At 38.4% G+C, this 21,990-nt stretch overlaps 1 long non-coding RNA gene across 2 annotated transcripts; it reads right to left on the minus strand.

Annotated features, from left to right (window-relative positions):
* Positions 1-157: 157 nt before the first annotated feature.
* LOC115661642 (uncharacterized) lies at positions 158-21,990 on the minus strand. Of its 2 annotated transcripts, none has more exons than XR_008818418.1 (3): positions 21,547-21,969; positions 20,480-20,865; positions 158-172 (listed from the first exon to the last, which is right to left on the minus strand). It is a non-coding gene; the product is annotated as an uncharacterized LOC115661642 (long non-coding RNA). The 2 variants fall into 2 exon arrangements; XR_008818417.1 differs by lacking the exon at positions 158-172 and adding an exon at positions 7,302-10,152 and having other exon boundaries at positions 13,167-20,865; positions 21,547-21,990.

Consider the following 21,990-nt stretch of genomic DNA (forward strand, 5'->3'; position numbering starts at 1 on the left):
TCCATTATCAATCCTGAATCTCAAATCAATGTCCAACAATTTCCAAAATTTGTAAGAGCAAGGCAACTTAGCCAATGAAAACTCAGTCATATGAAGCTGAATATTTGCTCTATGCACCACCAATGAAAAATCTGCCAATTACCAGCACTACCTAAAGAATCAACCTATCAACCTGAAAATGAAACCATACAACTAGCAAGAAATCACTTGGCAGTAGAATACCATGAAGGTAGTTACCTCATGATTAATAAGGAAATAAGGTAGCTTAAGCCAAAATAGACCATCACTCAACAGTTTCGGCACAAAAGCTACACCCCCGTTATTTAATACTTCCCGAAACTTTTGCCTTTTCCACAAGTGAAGCGACCAGACACGCTCAAACCCGAAGACAGATTACTCATACCCTCAATTGAGCATAGATCCACCGATAGAATTGTAAACAAAACCATCGCACAAGTGAAACACCATAATTGTAAACAAAACAAAACTTCACTGGAGATATATGCAAAATGGATCAATGCTTCAGTTTTGCTTTTGGCGCCTTGGGAAGAACACCGTTCAAGCCAAATTAGCCTTTCTCATAAGTCAGCAACCTTTTTAGGTCCTCTAGCTTGTGTAAATTCCCCTAGGATCAGCCTTCCATGAACAAATTGTAAGAGTTTTTCTGATGAGAGCTATATTAATTGAGATTGTAATTTACTGTTTTACAGGATTGCTCAAAATGAACCGACTTTCCTGCCCACATTTGAATCAATCTTCGAGTATCTTTAATACATATGAATTCAAGCGGGTATTTAAGCGTCCTAAAATGATAAAGAGCATTTCTTTCTCTATCGTTTACACTTTTATCCCTTGCATAGCCCAATTGAGCCTGCAAATTCATTTTTCAAATCTAGTTGGTGATCATCCCTTCACTGGGGCAAGGTAGATGAGTTACCGTATTGAAACAGCATGACCCGGCTTGTCGGCTGAAGATTAAGACCCCGAGAGTCCAAATTGCTAATTTGTTCAAGAGCCGATGGAATCGCAAATTAAAGTTTGATGAGTCTGTGGCTCTTTCACATGCAAAATTTGTGCAAGAAAATTCGAAAAGAGAAGAAAAAAGGAAAATTCGAAAAAAAAAAGAGTGAAAATATTGATATGAAGCCCAATTGTCGGTGGGAATAAAAAGTATTTGTGAAGATTTTCCCAAATGCGATGGTGGTGATTACATAATATTCCAAAAGATATTAGTGTTGGACTCTCGTGACCAACAAAGCATCTACACGAGAAAACAATACCCATCGAAGGAGAAGATTGATAATGATACCGAGATGATCAGCAACTTTGAACCCTTTTGATGAAAAATATTTGAGCCTAACAAATCCTTTCCTTCCTCGCCCTTAGTTGAGCCTTCATTAAGTTCCTTAATAAAGTCTCTTAAAATTTGGACACTTAAATTAATGAGTTTTTTCGGAGATATGTCTTCATGGAATACATGTATATTTGCTCTAATAGTGCATGATATGAAAACTAGAGTCATCCGACGAGTACTTTGCTTAACCCAGAATCGTTTAAGCAATTTTCAGTACCTGATGAGGATTCCAGGTATTTGTTATCAAGACATTCAAATACTTGATGAGATTCCAAGTATTGGTTGATCAAGGGTTTTCAAGTATCTGATGTGGGTTCCATATTCTTGCTTAGAACCCGATGAGAATTCCAGTGTTCAGAAACTTTTTCGAGTATCTGATGAGAATTCCAAGTATTTCATTAAGGCATTCAAAACCCTAGTCAAGCGCTTGAACTTTTAAATACCTGATGTGACTTCCTGGTGTTTATCTTTCGAATATCTGGCATGAATTTCATATGTTTGAACCTTCAAATACCTGATGTAACTTCAAGCTATTTATCGTTCGAATATCTAACATGAATTCCAGATCTTTGAACATTCAAATACTTTACGTGACTTCTCCAAGTGTTTACTTTTCAAATATCTATGCGACTTCCAGATATTTGAATCTTCAATTACCTAATCTGACTTTTAGGTGTTCATCTTTTTGGATACCTGACGTGAATTACAGATGTTCGAACACTTGAATATCTGAAATGTTCTCCAGGCATTAGTCTTTTCAAGAATTTGATGTAAGTTCCAGGTTCTCGAAGGCTTTTCAGAAATATTCGAACCTTCCAAATACCTAATGTGAGTTCCAAATGTTTATTTAATAAGTCTTCTTCAAGATTTTGATCTGAGTTCCAGGTGCTCGAAGATTTTTAAGAAATCTTTGAACCTTTCAAATAATTAATCCTTGTTGGCGAGGACCCATAAGGAAAATTCATGGGCAAGGACCCCCAGTTGCTTAATATTTAAGTCTTTTCAAACCTTGCTGGCAAGGACCCACCAAGCAACCAATCAAATCTTAGGCGAGGACCCTCAAGTGCTTATTAGTTGAGTCTTTTCAAGCCCGCGAGGACCCACCAGGTAACTCATCAAAATCTCGGGCAATGACCCCTAAGTGCTCAATATTTGAGTCTTTGCAAGCTCTGCTGGCAAGGACCCACCAGGCAACTCATCAAATTCTCAGGCGAGGATCCCCAGGTGCTTAAGTTGAGCCTTTTCAAACCTTGCTAGTAAGGACCCACTAGGTAATCCGTCAAATCCTCGAGTGAAAACCCCCAGTAGTTAAGTCTTCTCAAGTCCTGCTGGCGAGCACACATTAGGCAATCCATCAAATCCTCGGGCAAACACCCCAAGTGCAGGTAAACCATTGCTTAGCCCCTATTAGCTTTAATGTTTAAAGAATTCTTTCAAATTACCCCTATCAAGAACCACCCAATACCGGGACAGATTGGAGGTAAAGTTGACATCATGAGGCGAGAAAAATGCATTGAATTTTCTTGCATTCACTTGCATCAATCTTCAATTATCTTTGATGCAGGTGAACTCAAATGTGAATTTAAGAGTCCTAAAATGATGAAAGCATTTTTTCCTACATCCTACACACTTTTATCCCTTCCATAGCCCAATTGAGGCTGCAAATTCATTTCTCAACATTGGGGCAAGGTAAATGAGTTATTGCATTAAGAGAGCATGGTACAAAGAGTCAACTCAAGATGAAGACCCCGACAGCCCAAAATGCTGAATTGTTCAAAAGCTAATGGCACCACAAAAGTCAAAGTTTGATTGGTTCGTTGCGGCACTACAAGAAATGTGTTGAAGAAAAAATGAGAGCAAAAAAAAAAGTCAAAATTAAATAAAAAAAGGGAGAAAAAATGAGTGAAAGGATGCAACCAAAGGCCAAGTCTGTGAAAGTCATCTCTAGTCCTGTGATCTCACAAATAAAAAAACATTGTTGGCTCTCATAGTCGATGAAGAATCTATACGAAAAGACAATCCCTAGTCAAGGAGAAGATTGGTAATGGTGCCGATGTGTTTACCAACTTCAAAACCCCTTTGATGAAAAATCTTTGGGCTTTACGAATCATTTCATTTCTCACCCCTTAATTGAGCTTACATTACATCCTTTATAAAGTCTCTTCATATGAGAGTACTTAAGTTAATGTAGGAGTTTCAAATGCTAAAAGTTTCGCTTAAAGAAGTGCGGGCAATATAGGTTCTATCTCATTTGCAGGGATCTTGACTTGTAATCCTAGATGATATGATGAATGAAAATCATTTCTTTTAAACCCATGAATGGAGATATTCCTTTTTGCTAAGCTAAGTCGTTGATAGGGCCGACATTACAATCCTGATAGAGACCTCTCATATTGATAAGGTTGTACTATTTGCGAGAAAACTCAAACGCTTGTCGACGTGATGATAATGGTAATATTGAGTGACTCATATTCCCGCATCAATGGATTGACCAAAATAGCCTTCCTAAATGACACTGAGTGAAAATACATTTCCGATTGAAAATCTCTCATTTAACATTAATTACGTTATGATTAAAGATTGTCTTAATGATGGTTCTCCCCAGTGCAAATTTGTTGATGCAAGCATGGTAAAATCCTTATGCATGAACCTCAATTGATTTGATGAAATAAGCTTTGAAATGTGTTTTAGTGGCCTTGATGGTCTATTTCTTTGATGAATACATATGTATATTTGCTTAAATCATGTTTGACATGTAATGCTTCCTCGATGACCAAAGAGTTCCCAGTACCCGAAGTTAGAGTTGCTCTTTGAAGCCTCATGATTCATCCAAATATTCTTGAATTTTCAAGCTACTATAAATGCAAAACCTTATGTATTTCCAAATCCTAAGTGAAAAACCTTAGGTATTTCAAGTTTTGAGTGAAAAAATATCAACATTTCAAGTTATGAGTGAAAAATCTTAGACATTTAAAATTTGAGTGAAAAATCTTAGGCTTCTCAAATTCTAAGTGAAAAACCTTACACAATTTCAAGTTCCGAGTGAAAAACCTATTACTTTGGTGCCAACAACCTCAAATCCCGGGAAAAGGACACTGGAGGTGCTATTACTTTCGTATGGCACTTTGGTTCCAACAATTTTTGCTGGATTACTTTAGTGCCACTTAAAAAAAAACGATCATTTAAATGCCAATTCCAATTTGAGACTTTTTATCAATTTTTCCGACCCACATGGTTCGCCGACATGTGGAGTTAGCATAAATAGTCTCAAAAGATGACGTTTACATGTAGAAAGGAGAAAAGTCGTTCTGACAGGTAGTCATTATCGCAGCTACGGTAAAATAGCAGAAGCTATTTCGGGAAAGTCTGCAGAAGTTCAGGAATAGGCTACATGGGCAGTTAGTTCCGAGGACAACAGCTCCAACAACTCTAATGTCTACTTTGCCTCTCCGAGACATCACTAACGACTAGTTTGAAGATGCCTATAAACGAGAAGGTCTCTGAAGCCAACAAGTTATGAGTAAGTGTGTGTGCTTACAAGAATTCTGAAATCTTTTACTTGCTGTATACTGAGCAAAAAGCTCCTATTTTGTCTATAGCACTTGCTGCATTGTAATTGTATTGAAGTTTCAAGTGTACCAAGTGATAGCAGCATCCATCTCCTGATAGTGTGATCTACAATCTGATAAGAGTGGTGCTTGTAGAAGTGTACTTTGATCAGCAAATTACTATTGCAATCCGGCCAACTTGTGACTGTTAGTGGTGAGAGTGGACGTAGGCTTGGGGATAAAGCCGAACCACTATATATCTTGTATACAAGTGATACTTTTTCTCTCATACATTTAGTGTTTTTCAATACATCTCTGTTACCCGCTGTTTTCTGCGAAAAATTATAATATCTTCCTAAGCAACCTATTCACTCCTCCGTCCCCCCTTTAAGTTGCACAGTTAGTCTCCACAGTGGCGGCCGCGGCATGAGTTCTCCAGCGATTGCTTTCGAAAACAAGGGCAAACAAAGGTAGGCTTGGCATGGCTATGGGTGCAATGGAAGGCAGTAGTGATGGCGATTTTTTGGCGTCTTAAGGACAATGAAGAAGACCTAAGATGAATCACTATCTTGAACAAAAAACTCCTCAAAATAGAGTTCAGCTCTGTCATTCATCAAACATCTTCCTTGAAAATTCAATTTCCCCCTCTACAGTGCAACCATTGGCAATGGAATTTGGCAAACAGCAAGAGAATGGAAAAAAAACAAAATGAAACAGAAAATAAAAGATAAATTAGGATAGAATCAAAGTCATATTTAGAATTTAGCAAACTCCATGGAGAAAGTCTGAACAGCGATGCCCTGGGAAAGGCTTTCCTTTGTCGTCGTTGAAATAACTCAGGGATTAAATCGACTACTTGTTGACTAGTGCTATCACAGCGGGACTCATTGATATAGTTGCACCAAAAGCTGCTTGAAGAAGAATTGTCAAGTCTTCGCCTATTTTCTCCACTTGAGCCACTCGTCCAAATCTAGTTGGCTTTATCACCATGACTCTAAGTCGGCTAGATCTGATCTACCACAGTGAAGGAAAAGGGATGACAACCCGCCTTGTTAGTCATAGAATATCTACGATGGCCATAGATGATGGCTCGTTCGACGCCTTCGGTGACGACGGCACCTTGAAGGACAACAATGGTGTGTTTCCACTGTCTGTGTAAACTTGATTGACCAAAGATGTAGACGATGTGGACTTCCTTTTTCTTATAAAAAATCCATGTAGACATTAATATCTAATTAATAAAGCCACGTAAGACTTTCGGCTAGAATTTGTTATCGGAGGCCCTTAAGTGATCAATTTTTCTCCGATTGAACACTTAAGTGATCCAGTAAAAAGTTTTGACACTAAAGTGAGTGCCGTACGAAAATTATGGCACTTTTCAAATTCAGAGTGAAAAACTTTAGGCATCTCAAATTTTTAAGTGAAAAACCTTAGACATTTCAAGTCGTGAGCGTAGAACCATAGGCATACAAATTCCTAGGATAAAAAACTCCAGGTGGTTTCAACACCTATGATAAAAAACTCTAGGTAGTTCCAAAGTCCTACGATGAGAAACTCTAGGCGCCTTTCTAATGTGTCAACAAAGACCTGTGATGAGAAACTATAGGCAATTTTCATCCGTCACCAAAATCCTATGATGAAAAATTTCGATTGCCCATCTTTGAAGTACAAGGTTAATGGCTATAGGTTTGTATTTGTTGCATCCCTTCTTTTTCATCGACACGAGTTGTTGGAGGAAAATGATGGGTTTAAAGGTAATGCCCAAAAGGTAGGTCAATGGCTCTCAATTAGGCGCAACGTTGGTTTCATTTTTTATGTTCAGATTAATCCTAAAGGATTCTATGTGAGATGGGAGATGCCACTAGCCTTATGGAGTTGGCTAGAAACCAAGTGAGGCACGAGAGATTGCCTCACTTTCTACACAATGAGTTTTCTAAGTTCAGGAACGTGATTACATTAATAGTTTCTAAGGTTAATATCATGAAAAATCCCAAACTAGTACATCTATGATAAATTTATGGCAAACTAATTTTTTGACCACTAAAAACTCTAAACTGGTACACATGTGATAAATTTATCCTAAACTAATATTTTGACCACCAAAAACCCAAAATCAGTACATTTGTGATAAATTTACCCTTCTTCAAATTGGATTAATATTATGAAAAACCACAAACTGGTACACCTATTACAAAAGGAGGATAAAACCCTAAATTGATATATCCGTCAATTACCACGTGTCATCCAACTCAGAAATTTGATGGTAAAATTTAACAAAAACTGACGGAGGGTGAAATTGTCATAGATGTACCAGTTTGGATTTTCGGTGGTCAAAAAATTAGTTTGAGGTAAATTTATCTCAAGTATATCAGTTTGAGATTTGTGATATTAACCCTAGTTTCTACTAGTGTCCCTTCAATACCTCTAACTTGGTTAGATTTCTCCTCAAAGTGATCAAACGGTCTTTTCCAATTATGAGTCCTAATGTTCATTCGATATCGCTAAGTGTTCATGTAATTATTTTTAGGAGTTTACTAGTGATCCTAAGGCTTATCCTAACTGTGCTAAAAAGAAAAAGAACTATTAATGCATTGAAAGTGCGGAAAGTAAATGCCCAAGAATTGAAAAGATTTAAAGTAAATTACGAGAAAAAAAACCCGATACTTGTCGGGTAAAGAATATGCATGGCTGTGCTCGACGCCCCGTGACATGGTCACCCATGAGCTTGATCAGATACCAAGTCGGGTAAAGAATTACATCGCCTTATTATAGATCTCGGGACATGAACCCCCGTAAGCTTGATGCTAAAGACTAAGCTTAATTCCTACATTTGAGTTAAATTAAGGCGGGCCTAACTTCTACTCGTTTTATTGAGAATGATAGTATCATTCTAAACTAAATAACTCATTTATTAAGGGAGTGATTCTAAGTTTAATTTTATTTTTAAATTTATAAAATCTGAGCTATTTTGATTATTAATTCATATGGCTGTTAATTAAGCTAGCCTAATAACTGCCAAGCTAAGCAAATAAACCTAAGTCTAACCACCACCTTGGACCACCTCCTCAAACTCTCGACCACCAGTCTCCATTGTCATCCCATTCTTATTCACGTAATCACTTAATCCAAATATTAGCAAGTTCACTCAATCAATCTTTCACCAAGAAAATTGAGTTTGATTTGAGAAATTGATGTTGATCATACATTTGATTACCAATCAACCTCATAATCAATTATGGGTTGATTAATTAATACGAAGTGATTATTAACCCCCATTTGAATTTCAACAAGCAGTAGGTTAAATCACTAGGCTCCTAATTAAAGTCTATAACTCATACTCATTTCAATGCAAGATAATCGACATCTCATAGACCTCATATTACAAGTTCTTCCTTAGTCTCCCAAATCCCTAGAGCATTTCCAATACCTTAGACGTCCTCCTCTCCATCTCCAGTTTCATCTCCAACTCCATCTCTTGTAGTTCAACACTTTTTGTTTTCACAGGCATTGGTACATTCCTTTCTATGGTTTTCAACCTTAACTTCTTAACTTGTATGGGTCGAACCGCCTCGACCAGGGGCCAACCGCAGCCCTTGCCGTCCCTTGATGGTTCCCACGTCACATGTGTTTCACTTCCAACCTCATCCACTTCACTTCTTCACTCTCCAACTTGTAATGGGACCTTATATGTGTAGCAAAATGCACATAAGTCCTAAATAACCCTTCAAACCTAAGGCATGTGTAGGGCTACTACTTTGGGTGAGGGGGGTTACGGTTCCTCCTGTCATATTTGGCTTTAGCGCTTCTTGCCATAATATTTTCAGAGGAGCCGCCATGAGAGAGAGGTTTGCATTACTCAAGGCCATGATAATGACATTGAATTGGCAAAGAAAAGGGAAATGGGAAGAGCGAGGGTTTCTGTTTGTGGTGAGAGTAGTCCACATTACATACCATTCTATAACAGGAGTTCCAAGACTTTTACGGAACGTTATCACACAATAAGTTGGCCCTTGTTATTGCTAAGGTATAGAATGCGATATTTTGCATACATATAAGTAAGTCATTCTATTTTCAATAAGAACGCTCCATACAAGGCAAACAATAATAAGATAGCAATAACTGTAAATGAGTTGCTTTAATGGAGACTAGGATTAACCTAATATGCAACAAGCCTTTTCAGAATTTAGTGCATGACATATAAGCAAGTCATTAATCTTACAACATCCTAAGCGACCCATCGAAGGGTCATGCATCACTAATCAATATTAAGAGCAACCAATCATCAATTCAATCACAAGCAAGGTCAATTAAGAATGCTTTTAGGCTAATTAGTCTTATAAACCACAAAATCAATTAGTTGACCAAAAGAGCAACTTCTCTCTTTTACCTACGATTCTGACCTTCTAAGTTTAATCCAATTGAAGGCCATGAAAAACTTTAAATTAAGTGATTCTAATTACCAATTGAATTTTAGGATGTCTACTTCAACTTTTATTTAGATAACTTTATGTAATTATGGCTCAATTAAAACAGAAAAATCAATTAAACTCATTACTCCTAGTGCTTCTTGCCATAACGTTTTCAGAGGAGCCGCCAAGAGAGAGAAGTTTGCATTGCTTAGAGCCATGATAAGAAGATTGAATTGGCAAAAAAAAAAAAAAAGAGAAATGGGAAGAGCGAGGGTTTTTCTTTGTGGTGAAAGGAGTCCACATTGCATACCTTTCTACAACGGGAGTTCCAAATTTTTTATGGAACTTTGTCACACAAGGAGTTGGCCTTCATTATTGCCAAGATATTGAATGTGATATTTTGCATACATATAAGCTAGTCATTTATTTTTCGATAAGAACAATTCCACAAAAGGCACAAAAGCCAAGCGATAATAAGATAGTGATAACTATGAATGAGTTGCTTTTATGGAGACTAGGATTACCCGATATGCAACAAGCCTTTTCAGAATTTGGTGAATGATATATAAGCAAGTCATTTATCTTACAATGTCCTACGCGACCCGTCCAAGGCTCACTAGTCATTGAAAGTAATCAATCATCAATTCAATCACAAGCAATGTTAATTACGCATGCATTTGAGCTAATTAGCCTTATAAACCACAAAATCAATTAGTTGACCAAAAGGGCAATTTCTCTCTTTTACCGATGATTCTGACCTTCTAAGTCTTAATACAATTAAAGGCCTCGACAAACTTCAAATAAAGTAATTCTACTTGCCAATTGAAGCTTAGTATGTTTACTTCAATGTCACGCCCCGAACCCCCGTCGATCCCACGACATCCCGCCTCCGGTCGAACAGTTGCGACGTCCCAGGTTATCGCCAACCTCAACTAAACATCAGAGATTTAATCGCGCAAACGGAAACCATAAAACACCCGGACAAACTTAAACTGGGGAGAATTTGGAGAATATACATTTCCATTTCTTGTCCAACTTGATCCACCATATATACAATAAAACAAATCTCTGACTACCAGTGCACACTTTACTGAAACTACCAAAATAAAAAAGGAGTCGATGACCTGACGTTCAACCTCAAAAATGGTTCTCATCTAAGGCAAGCTTTCCGACTTCTACAAACACGGTCGTCGTGTGTCTTATCCAGGTCATCCCGTCACCCATCGGAAACTCAGCTACCTCATAGTCCGTATGCACTGGTACTCCAAAACGTACTGGTGGCGGTGGTGGAGGGTTCATCGCTCAGGTCGGGGTTCTGAAAATTGTTGGTTTACATAACCATGAGATTATATCTCAGCAAATACACCCCTAAACCCAACCTAGGCTATCACGTACCTCCAGACAATTACGCAATCACACACATTCACGTACATCAAGTAATCACAAAGTAGGCACATCAATTAATATGGTCAGGCTCAATCATGCGCACACCCGCACTCAATCACAATTACATCAGATGCAAACATGCGCATGTACCATTCTCATCCCACTATTCCTTCCATCCTCATTCCTCTTTCATATTCCTCGCTAGTGACCCGCGTTGAAGTACACGCCTCGGGCACACTGCGATCATTCACCACATCCGGCCCGCGTACCCGTTCACGCCTCAGGCCCCAATCGCGACCTGAGCATTACACGCCCCAGGCCCGATCCCAACTTAGCCCGCGCCAAATGCGACAGGCCTACATGATTGGAACCCGAGCTTATGATGCCTCGATCCAATCCCGGTCTCACCCGAGCTGATCGTGCCTCGGGCCGATTCTCATACTTGCTTTTTCAAGCCTCAGTCTGTGCCAAATGCAACAGACCTACGTGATCGCTGCCCGAGTTTACGATACTCGGCTCGATCCCATTCTCGTACTATCACACCTTCGCATACTTTCCCACAATCACTTGTCACACCACAACTTCTCCTTACTCATGCACATACTCGATATGCATTTACCACACGCAACTGGCCCAACACACGCGATCCGTGTACGCGTCGAGTCACACGCAGATAGAGTTCACTCAACAATTCACATGGCCAATATCAACAATTAATTCAAACTGGCCGCACGCGTGCACCAAACAGACATATGTCCACTATATAAACACGCAAATAAGCACTCAATTAAATCAACCCCATCCAGAATAATTCAAACATGCCTAAAACACGTAAATTGCCAATTTTCTCCATCCAAATGGCGTTGGATTAATTCCGATCCTTCGCGACACTTTCTCGCCATTAAATAATGGTTCTAAAAATCCAACTTGCGTCCCGAACAAATCATCACAGCCCCGTGAACAGTAATTCGCAGCTTGTGAACAGTAACTCGCAGCTTGTGAACAGTAAATCACAACTTGTAATTCACCTCAAATTGTCCTCCAAAAATTCCAAAAATAATCCTCAAGGCCCGCCACAACATTCCAATCATAAACCCCATTATTTCGCACCCGCATATTGTCAATTTCACCCCAAATCAAATTATCCGTCGATACCCAATATCCTAAATCGGGATTAGAGTGTGACTTACCAAGTTCTATACTTAATCAGCTAGAACGGGAAGCGGCGGCACTCTACGGCGACGGCGTACGGCTCATGACGGCATTCGGCTTGAGCGGCGGCGGCGTGGGGCTTGCTTGGCCGTGGGTCTTGCCTCCACGGTGAGAAAGAGAGGGAGAGAGAGAGAAATGGTGGCTGGTGGTGGTGGCTTGGGGCGATACTGGTGGCTAGGCGGCGGCTTGAGGCGGTCAGGCTTGGCAAGCGGCGGCGCCGGCGGTGGAGGAAGGAACTGACCAAGGAAGCTCACGGTGGGGAGAAGGAAAAAAAACTAAATGGGGGAGGGGTCTCACGGCAAGGAAGAAGGAGAATGGGGAGAAGAAGAAGTGTTCTTGACCTAAATAGTAAATCTTGACCAAAGGTGGAAATGGCCATAATACCCTTTCCTCTTATTTGTAATCCAACGGTCCCGATTCGATCTTATCTTGATCCGACGGCCGAGATCGATTCTAGCACAAAAATATCCAAGGGCATACTTGTAATTTTCCAAAAATCCAAGGGTCAAATTGTCCAATCAAAATTTTAGGGGAAAATTACCAAAATGCCCTTTACCCTTAAAGCTTGCCCTTTAATAAATCCTAGGGGTATTTTGGTCACTTCCTCCGTTTCTTGTCCAAATCGAATTTTTCCGAAGGATTTGAGCGCACCAAAAATTTGCACGTGTCACGTGCAACGTCGTCCTAACGTTCCGGCGTGACTTCCTAATTTTCCGGTGTCCAATTTGGGCAAAAATTCAATAATTAAATTCTATTAAACGCAACTCGAGCGTTTCTCGAGCTAACAGACGGCTTGCTGGGGAAATTCGCGAAATCGACTCATTACTGATACTAAATCGAGTCACGTGCAAGTCCGTTCGGTGCGTGACGACCTCGGTCGTCATCAAAATCGCGAAGATCAATCACTTGATCCGAGGGGTACGATCGTTCGGTATAATTTCAGAATCATTCGTCAAGTCGTTTCGTGGTCCAACGGAATCACCCGCGATCCACTACTAGGACAGTGGCGAACTGACCCCTATCTATCCTTGGATCGGCCAACAGTGGCTCAAAATATCACTTCCGCGATTTAATGGTCGAAGTTCATTCACGATTGAATTTCCTTTAGTCGCGCGAATTTAATTCCCCTATTAGCCTTTCCCTAATGGTTAGCATTCCCAAGAATGATCAGTTCCGGGCGAGAAATTTACTACAAACACATATCATAACACTCAGTTATTTCATAATTTCCAATTGGCGGAAATTTCAGAACGTCACATTCAACCTTAATTTATATCACTTTCCCTAATTATGGCTCAATTAAAACAGAAAAATCAATTAAACCCACTACGTCTAACACTTCTCGTCATAGTCTTTCAGAGAAGCCGCCAAGAGGAAGAGGTTTACACTGCTCAGGGCCATGATAAGAAGATTAAATTGGCAAAAAAACAGAGAAATAGGAAGAGCGAGGGTTTTTTTTTGCAGTGAGAGGAGTCCACATTGCATACCTTTTAACAATGGGAGTTCCAAGATTTTTACGGGGCGTTGTCACGGAAGGAGTTAGCTTCATTATGGCCAAGGTATTGAATATGACATTTTGCATACATATAAGCAAGTCATTTACTTTTTGATAAGAAAAATCCCAAACAAGGCAAGTGATAATAAGATAGCAATAATCATGAATGAGTTGCTTTAATGGAGATTAGGATTGACCTGATATCCAACTAACCTTTTCAGAATTTAGTGCATAACATTTAAGCAAGTCATTTATCTTGCAGTGTCCTAAGTTACCCGTCGAAGGGTCATGCATCACTAATTGATATTGAGAGCAATGAATCATCAATGCATTCACAACAAAGGTCAATTAAGCATGCATTTAGACTAATTAACCTTATAAACCACAAAATCAATTAGTTGACCAAATGCACAACTTCTATCTTTTACTATGATTCTGACCTTCTAAGTTTTAATCCAATTGAAGGCCTTGACAAACTTCAAATTAAGTAATTCTAATTGCTAATTGAAGCTTATGATGTCTACTTCAACTTTCCTTTAGATCACTATTCCTAATTATGGCTTAAATAAAATTGAAAAATCACTTAAACCCACTACTCCTATCGCTTCTCGCCATAGTGTTTTCAAAGGAGCTGCCAAGAGGGAGAGGTTTGCATTGCTCATGGCCATGATAAGAAGATTGAATTGGCAAAGCAAAGAGAAATGGGATGGGTGAGGGTTTTTATTTGAGGTGAGAGAAGTCCACATTGTATACCTTAATAACGGAGAATTCTAGGATTTTTACGGAATGTTATCACACAATGAGTTGGCCTTCATTATTGCCAAAGTATAGAATATGATATTTTGCATACATATATGCTAGTGTATGGGATCGTTCTTATCGAACAGAAAATGACTTGCTTATATGTGTGCAAAATATCACATTCTACACCTTGGCAATAATGGATGCCAACTCCTTGTGTGACAACATTCCATAAAAATCTTGAAACTCTCGTTATGGAAAGATGTGAAATATGGACTCCTCTCACCACGAACAAAAACATTCGCTCTTCCCATTTCTCTTTCTTTGTGCCAATTCAATCTTCTTATCATGGCCCTGAGCAATGCAAACCTCTTCCTCTTGGCGGCTCCTCTGAAAACATTATGGCGAGAAACACTAGGAGTAGTGGGTTTAATTGTTTTTTCTATTTTAATTGAGCCAAAATTAGGGAAAGAGATATAAATGAAAGTTGAAGTAGGCATTCTAAGCTTCAATGGGCAATTAGAATCACTTCATTTGAAGTTTGTTAAGGCCTTCAATTGGATTAAAACTTAGAAGGTCATAATCATATAGGTAAAAGAGAGAAGTTGCCTATTTGGTCAATTAATTGATTTTGTAGTTTATAAGGCTAATTAGCATAAATGCATGTTTAATTGACCTTTGTTGTGAGTGAATTGATGATTCATTGCTCTCAACATCGATTAGTGATGCATGACCCTTCAACGGGTAGCTTTGGACACTTAAGATAAATGACTTGCTTATATGTAATGCACTAAATTCTGAAAATGTTTGTTGCATATTGAGTTAATCCTAATCTCCATTAAAGCAACTCATTCATGGTTATTACTATCTTATTATCACTTACATTGTATAGGATCTTTCTTATCGAAAAGTAAATGACTTGCTTATATCTATGCAAAATATCACATTCAATACCTTGGTAATAATAAAGGTCAACTCCTTCTACGACAACGTCCCATAAAAATCTTGGAACTCCCATTGTTGAAATGTATGCATTGGGGACTCCTCTCACCACAAACAAAAGCCCTCGCTCTTCCCATTTCTCTTTTTATTTTTTTGGCCATTTCAATCTTCTTATCATGGCCCTGAGCAATGCAAATCTCCAGCTATTCGAGACTCCTCTGAAAGCACTATGGCGAGAAACGCTAAGAGTAGTGGGTTTAATTGATTTTTATGTTTTAATTGAGCCATAATTAGGGAAAGTGATCTAAATGAAAGTTGATGCAGGCATCCTAAGCTTCAATTGGCAATTAGAATAACTTAATTTGAAGTTTGTAAAGGCCTTCAATTGGATTAAAACTTAGAAGGTCAGATTTATACGGAATAGAGAGAAGTCCTTTTTGTTAACTAATAGATTTTGTAGTTTATAAGGCTAATTAACCTAAATGCATGTTGAATTGACCTTGCTTGTAATTGAATTGATGATTGATTACTGTCAATATTGATTAGTGATAGATCATACTTCGACGGGTAGCATAAGACATTGTAAGATAATGACTTACTTATATATCACGCGCTAAATTTTAAAAGGCTCTTGGCATATCAAGTCAATCCTAGTCTCCATTAAAGAAAGTCATTCATGGTTATATCTATCTTATCATTGCTTGCTTTATCTGGGATCATTCTTATCAAAAAGAAAATGACTAGCTTATATGTATGCAAAATATCACATTCTAACCTTAGCAATAATGAAAGCCAACTCCTTGTGTAAGAACGTTCCGTCAAAATTTTGGAATTCTCATTATAGAAAGGTATGTAATGTGGACTCCTCTCACCACAAACATAAACCCTCGCTCTTCCTTTTTTTTTTTTTGCCAATTCAATCTTCTTATCATGGCCCTAAGCAATGTAAACCTCTCCCTCTTGGCAGTTCCTCTGAAAACACTATGGCGAGAAGCGTGAGGAGTAGTGGGTTTAATTGATTTTTCTGTTTTAATTGTGCCATAATTAGGGAAAGTGATCTAAATGAAAGTTAAAGTAGACATCATAAGCTTCAATTGGCAATTAATTTGAAATTTGTCAAAGCCTTCAATTGAATTAAAACTAACAAGGTTAGAATCATAAGTAAAAGACAGAAGTTGTCCATTGGGTCAACTAATTAATTTTGTGGTTCATAAGGCAAATTAGCCTAAATGCATGCTTAATTGACCTTACTTATGAATAAAATGATGATTCAATGTTCTAAATATCGATTAGTGACGCATGACCCATCGATGGGTAGCCTAGGACACCGTAAGATAAATAACTTGCTTATATGTCATGCGCTAAATTATGAAAAGGCTCGTTGCATATCTAGTCAATCCTAATCTCTATTAAAGCAACTCATTCAAGGTTATTGCTATTTTGTTATCGCTTTCTTTGTATGGGATCATTCTTATTAAAAAGGAAATGACTTGCTTATATGTATGCAAAATATCACATTCTATATCTTAGCAATAATGAACACCAACTCCTTTTGTGACAACATCCCGTAAAAATCTTGGAACTTCCATTATCAAAAGGTATGCAATGTGGACTCCTCTCCCCACAAACTGAAACCCTCGCTCTTTCCATTTCTATTTTTTTTTTTTGCCAATTCAATTTTTTTATCATGGCCCTAAGTAATGCAAACCTCTCCCTCTTGGCGACTCCTCTGAAAACACTATGGCGAGAAATGCTGGAAGTAGTGGGTTTAATTGATTTTTCTATTTTAATTAAACCATAATTAGAGAAAGTGATCCAAATGAAAGTTGAAGTAGACATCCTAAGCTTCAATTGGCAATTAGAATCACGTAGTTTGAAGTTTGTCAAGGCCTTGAATTGGATTAAAACTTAGAAGGTCAGAATCATAGGTAAAAGGAAGAAGTTGCCCCTTTGGTCAACTTATTGATTTTATGGTTTATAAAGCTAATTAGCCTAAATGCATGCTTAATTGACATTGCTTGTAATTGAATTGATTATCGATTGCTTTCAATATCGATTAGTGATGCATGACCATTTGACGGGTAGCATAGGACATTGTAAGATAAATGACTTGCATATATGTCATGCACTAAATTCTGAAAAGGCTCCATGCATATCAGGTCAATTCTAGTCTCCATTACAGATGGTTATTGCTATCTCATTATCGCTTACTTTGTATGGGATCGTTCTTATCGAAAAGCAAATGACTAGCTTATATGTGTGCAAAATATCACATTCTATAGAAAGGCTATAATGAAGGCCAACTCCTTGTGTGACAACATTCGGTAAAACTCTTGGAACTCCCTTTATAGAATGGTATCCATTGTGGACTCCTCTCACCACAAACAAAAATCCTCACTCTTCCCATTTCTCTTTTCTTGTGCCAATTCAATCTTTTTATCATGGCCTTAAGTAATGCAAGTCTCTCCCTCTTAGCAGCTCCTCTGAAAATACTATGGTAACAAGCGCTAGGAGTAGTGGGTTTAATTGATTTTTCTCTTTTAATTGAGTCATAATTACGGAAAGTGATCTAAATGAAAGTTGAAGTAGATGTCCTAAGCTTCAATTGGCAATTAGAAACACTTAATTTGAAGTTTGTCAAGGCCTTCAATTGGATAAAAACTTAGAAGGTCAAAATTGTGGAAAAAAGAGAGAAGTTGTCATTTTGTTCAACAAATTGATTGTGTGGTTCATAAGGCTAATTAGCCCAAATGCATGCTTAATTGATATTGTTTGTGATGGAATTGATGATTGATTGTTCTCACTATTGATTAGTGATGCATGACCCTTCGACGGGTACATTGTAAGATAAATGACTTCCTTATATGTCATGCACTAAATTCTGAAAAGATTCGTCACATATCAGGTCAATCTTGGTCTCCATTAAAGCAACTCATGCATGGTTATTGCCATCTTATTATCGATTGCTTTGTATGGGATTGTTCTTATTGAAAAGAAAATGAAAGCGAGCGATAAAAAGATAGCAATAACCATGAATGAGTTGCTTTATTGGAGACTAGGATTAACCCAATATGCAACGAGTCTTTTCAGAATTTAGTGCATGACATAGAAGCAAGTCATTTAGCTTACAATGTCCTATGCTACTCGTCGAAGGGTCATGCATCACTAATCGATATTAATTTTGTCATCAATCATCAATTTAATCATAAGCAAGGTCAATTAAGCATGCATTTAGGCTAATTAGCTTTATAAACCACAAAATCTATTAGTTTAGCAAAAGGGCAATTAAACCCACTACTCTTAGCGCTTCTCACTGTAATGTTTTCAAAGGAGCTGCCAAGAGGGAGAGGTTTACATTGCTTAGGGCCATGATAAGAAAAAAAAAAACAGAAACGGGAAGAGCAAGGGTTTTCGTTTGTGGTTAGAAGAGTCCACATTGCATACCTTTTTATAACGGAAGTTCCGTGATTTTTACGGAATATTGTCACCCAAGGACTTGGCCTTCATTATTGCCAAGGTATAGAATGTGATATTTTATATACATATAAGCAAGTCATTTACTTTTCGAATAGAACAATCCCATATAAGGCAAGCGATAATAAGATAGCAATAACAATGAATGAGTTGCTTTAATGGAGACTAGGATTGACCTGATATGCAATGAGCCTTTTCAGAATTTAGCGCATGACATATAAGCTAGTCATTTATCTTATAATATCCTATTCTACCCAATGAAGGGTCATGCATCACTAATCGATATTAAGAGCAATCAATCTTCAATTCAATCACAAGCAAGGTCTATTTAAGCATGCATTTAGGCTAATTAGCCCTATAAATTACAAAATAAATTAGTTGACCAAAAGGGCAACTTCTCTCTTTTACCTATGATTCTGACCTTCTACGTATTAATGCAATTTAAGGCCTTGACAAACTTCAAATTAAGTGATTCTAGTTTCCAATTGAAGCTAAGGATGTCTACTTCAACTTTCACTTAGATCACTTTCCCTAATTATGGCTCGATTAAAACAGAAAAATCAATTAAACCCACTACTCCTAGTGCTTCTCGCCATAGTGTTTTCAGAGGAGCCGCCAAGAGGAAGAGGTTTGCATTGCTCAGGGCCATGATAAGAAGATCGAATTGGCAAAACTAAAAAAAGAGAAATGGGAAGAGTGAGGGTTTTTGTTTGTAGCTAGAGGAGTACACATTGCATACCTTTCCATAGCGGGAGTTCTAAGATTTTTACGGAACATTGTCACACAAAGAGTTGGCCTTCATTATTGCCAAGGAATAGAATGCGATATTGTGCATACATATAAGCAAGTCATTTGCTTTTTGATAAGAATGATCCCATACAAGGCAAACGATAATAAGATAGCAATAACCATGAATGAGTTGCTTTAATGGAGACGAGAATTGACCTGATATGCAACGAGCCTCTTTAGAATTTAGTGCATGAGATATAAGCAAGTCATTTATCTTATAGTATCCTATTCTACCTTTCGAAGGGTAATGCATCACTAATTGATATTGAGAGCAATCATTCCTCAATTCAATCACAAGCAAGGTCAATTAAGCTTGCATTTAGGCTAATTAGCCTTATAAACCACAAAATTAATTAGTTGACCAAAAGGGCAACTTCTCTTTTTAACTCATGATCTTGACCTTCTAAGTTTTAATCCAATTGAACCAACGACGTAATTTTGGAGATTTGAGGAGGCAAAACCGGGAAAGAGATCATGGCCAACCAAGAGGAGAAATCACTGGAATATTTTTACTTGAAAATATGGCAGGCAAGAGGCAAGATCGGCAAGACATTGAGCGGGGGGTTGGAATGAGAGAGATTAAGGGAAAGAATCCATAAGTTAATGCGCATGAAATGAGTTGGCCGTTAAATCATGGAGGTGATGAGTGAACTTGAGAAAGGAACTGTGGGGATTTGTAGCAATATGGAAACAATATTTATTCGCTCGGCCAAATTTGGGCGTTCACACGCCGAAATGCAACCGAGAAAAGTTGAACGAGGCAAATGAAGACTGATTGCAAATCAAGAGGAGGGCCAAAATCCCGAGATTTGACTGCACGAAAAAAGGAATTTTTTTGCACGGTAAAGGACGAGAGGTCTCCTGAATGTGGGGATCTCCATCTCACTCGGCGAACACCCTCCCCATCATTTCCTAGGATTTACGTGCAATAGCCAAACAAGTATCGGGAGACAATGAAGCCAGAACTATAACAGCAACAACTAAATGTGGGACCAAGACAAGCCGGCAGAGAACGTGTTCTGACTATGTTACTCACATATACAAACAGAGAAAGCGAGAGCACAAGCTTGACGCATGCATACTTAAAAACAGAGGAATCAAACAACGAAAAAATTGAAAAGCGACGTACCAAATGCACGCTTCCCCAAAACGCAAACAGCAGAGCATAAAACCTGGGGAAGATTTTTTTATTCATTAGCACGTTGTGACTTATGAAAAGATTACAGCATCTACAATAATCTTGACAAACTCTGCTTTTATTAATGAGAAAAATGTGTTCTGACTATCCCAAAATCACAAACCGACATAGAACGCATCAGGTAAGTAACGAAAATCACCTGCAATATGTCGAAGACTTGTTCTGCTACGTACTTTGGATGTGAAGTAGCACCCTTCTGCTGCAATTTTATCTGGATGAAGGCAAAGCAAGGCTATCTGATAAGCTCTCTTCACCACAGGTCCCTCTATTATGTCAACAAGAGGAATTGGCTTCCAACCACTCTTTGACAAAAGAACCTGCAATGGAAATTAACCAAGCACTTCAGCTGGAAAAATGACCTAAAGTTGCAGCAAAAGTTTCCAAGCAATCTTGAAGGCAATTGTCTTCTACAGTTTTTTGCTTGAAACTGTCATGTTTTGAATCACGATGAGCACAAAGCGTCTCAGGATTCAAATCAGAGCCAAGCAACTATGGATTTCCATTGAATTAGAGATCAGTCAGCAACAAGAACTTTTACTTTTCAATGGTCAACAGTGGTTCAGTGTGTTAAGAATCTACAAAATTTGATCATACCGGTTCCGTTATCTCCTATCATCGTAGTTTCAACATGAATTGACCTTGACCCAATTGAGAAGTGTGCTGGATCAAGCATGTCAAGCACACACCACATATATACATCACATAATCTTAAACGTAATCAGTCTATCTTATATATAGTGTCAGAACAATGGTGACCACAAGCCTCGTGAACGTAACAGAAGTCTGTATCAATCAAATTTCAAACTCAGTTCATCATGATCAACCCCACTCCCCACACCACTACAAACTTCAGCTTTAAAACACCGCAGTTGTGCAATAATTTTGTATACTTTCAGCTAAAAAAACACAAAATAAAATGACCCAGAAAAAGAAAAAAGAACAATTACAGTGCAACAATGAAGGCAAAGAGAAAGAAAGCCTGATCACTCAAGCTCAACCTGGCAACAGGCGTTGAAGGAACGATTTTGGGGCTCCCAACTTGCATGTTCCATTCGCTTTGCGAATCTTCGATACAGGGTTTTATTGAATCAGAGATGAAATTGGGACTTTTGGCGGTGGTTGATTGGGTGGAACCGAATCGATTTCGAGAGCAGAGAGTGAGGGCGAGTTCGGGATTGATCTTGAATCAAGAGGCTGAATAGAGGAAGTGGTGTTTAGCGACTGAATTGGACGATTTGTAATAGCTGAATAGAGGGAGGGCCACGGAAGATGCGCGGCGGTGGGGGCGGCGGCGAATCAAATCCGGCCAATTGAAGAGGGAGAGAGAAAAGAGAGTGAGCGTGCAACCTAGTGTCCCATCCTCTTTTTCTTGACTAACTCGCGCATAAGTGAGCCGGGCTAAGAAATGGGTTAAGTCGGTTGTAAATGAGTTCATAACTTGC

This window comes from Syzygium oleosum, unplaced genomic scaffold (genome assembly GCF_021117445.2).
Source record: "Syzygium oleosum isolate NSW1041296 unplaced genomic scaffold, Sole_v2.1 Sole_v2.18, whole genome shotgun sequence".
Lineage (NCBI taxonomy): Eukaryota > Viridiplantae > Streptophyta > Magnoliopsida > Myrtales > Myrtaceae > Syzygium > Syzygium oleosum.